Source organism: Ambystoma mexicanum, chromosome 4p, assembly GCF_040938575.1.
Source record: "Ambystoma mexicanum isolate Mex_15411 chromosome 4p, UKY_AmexF1_1, whole genome shotgun sequence".
Taxonomy (NCBI): Eukaryota; Metazoa; Chordata; class Amphibia; order Caudata; family Ambystomatidae; genus Ambystoma; species Ambystoma mexicanum.
In genome coordinates this window covers 1,265,167,644-1,265,169,648 of record NC_090927.1, presented here as the reverse complement: position 1 = coordinate 1,265,169,648, position 2,005 = coordinate 1,265,167,644, and positions in this window count along the sequence as shown.

Genomic DNA, 2,005 nt, shown 5'->3' with positions numbered 1-2,005 from the left:
AATCGAAATGTTTAAAATAAATGAGTGACCTACTTTTGAGTGTAACATAGGTTGCAACTGTTAAATGTCATAGTTTTGAACTTAGAATCTGCATTCTAGCTGCATGTGCAAAAACTGTCAGTTTGATTTGAATGTAGAAAACTGGGAACTAAAGTGACAGTTAGCTGAAGCCGGCTTGAAGAGAGTGAATTCTGCCCGGCAACTGCCCCCGACAGGAGTGAAACCTGCTCAGCCACTGTTCCCAGGCCTGGCTGCATCCTGCTGCCCCTGCCAAAAGGAGATGACACCTCTCTGATTGAATTAGGGGAGTGGCACCTGGGGACTACAGGAAACTAAACAAAGCACTGTCCCTGGCTCAGACAAATGTTATATTGGGGGGTCGTAAAATGGCTTCCTCTTGGGAGAAACTGGGAGGGGCAGTGCCTGTGAGAGCAAGCTGACCTTGGGGGAAGTGGATAAACCAGAAATTCCACCATGTGCTTTGGAAAACCACACCCCTTTGGGGCCAGAGCATGATTTTAAAAAGATGTATAATTCATAGTGCGGACTTGTAAAAAGTATATAAATAACATCATCATTCTTGTGATTTTTCTGTGCACATTTTAAGAGGTGTTAGGACCCTGTGGTATGTTCTTGGGGATAGTAGCGGAAAAAAAGGCTGTTACTCCAAATGTATGCATGTTAAAAATCTGACACTTTATCATCTGAAACCCATATCCCTGGGGCACATTTGTGTAAAATCTGGAAGGGTTTAGAGGTCGTTATCTGGATGAAAAGGGGAGAATTCTGTCATAAGTGGACACAACATCGTACAAAGACAGGGATCGGATGGTTTGGTGCTACAGAAAATATGTTAACTGGACCTATAACATTAGAAAAATGGTACATAGATACATATGTATTTGGATCAGAAATAGATTTGTGTGCAATTTGACAAGGGGAGGATTCCCTGACCATAAACCTACAGCATCACTCTGACACTCCATTTCTTTCCCCCAATCATGGGGAGAGAGGAAAGCTTGGCCAATGATAAGTGAGAGGGGCATGCTTAGATAGGCCCAGGCACAAACCCATTTTCAAAACACATAAAAGGAACATTGAAACCCATGTAGAGACATTCACTTTCCACTTTCTTGCGGGACGCTTTGGCGGGAGACTCCAGACTTCAAATCCATCAATCTCCAGAGACCAGTGATCCAGAGAGACCAGAGATCAAGAGAGACCAGAGATCCAGAGAGACCAGAACTGTGAGGTGCTGAGAGCAGAACCAGAGACCAGACCGCTGTGAAGAACCGCCAGGAGTCTAGTCCAATCCTGACCCGATCCGTGACGAAGTCGCATTCCTGTCCAAAATCTAGTGTGAGTAACCAGCTAGCACTGTGCCAAAACCAATCTCTTAGTTTAAAATAATCTAATCCAAACTATTTTAGCCTATTAGAACTGCCTCCTAGAATCGTGTCATTCTGTCATCTTTAAAATCCGAAAAACTACCTTTACTAATTCGGCCGTATCTCTGGAACTGTTTGTACTAGGAGCAAATTTTAACTGTCATCTTAAAGCTAACATTCCAAGCTTTCCAACGAGCCTAGAACCGACTTCCTACTCCTCATACACCCTCCGTAATTGCGCTCGACGCACGCGACTAAATTTGCCGCGATTTGACATTTTGCTTAATTTCAGCCACATGTACAAATATTTGTCCTTGCTTTCCTTGCTGAAATTCGTGTGCAACCTGACAATCATTCATAGAGCATTGCTAAAGTGAACCTGAATTCATTTAAAGTATCTCTCACTCACCCTGAACCTCCTATAGGGAATTAAAAGCATGTTTAGCATATTTTTCACTTAATTGCAACCACATCAAAGTATATTGCCTGTGTTTAAAACTCCTACCTGTTTTCCTCTAAGCTTGCTAGGGGGGAACTGAATTATATTTGATTGCATTCCTGCGAACTGTGTGCTTTCCTCCCATCTCTTTACCTTGCATAGAGGGGGGGGGCTGAGT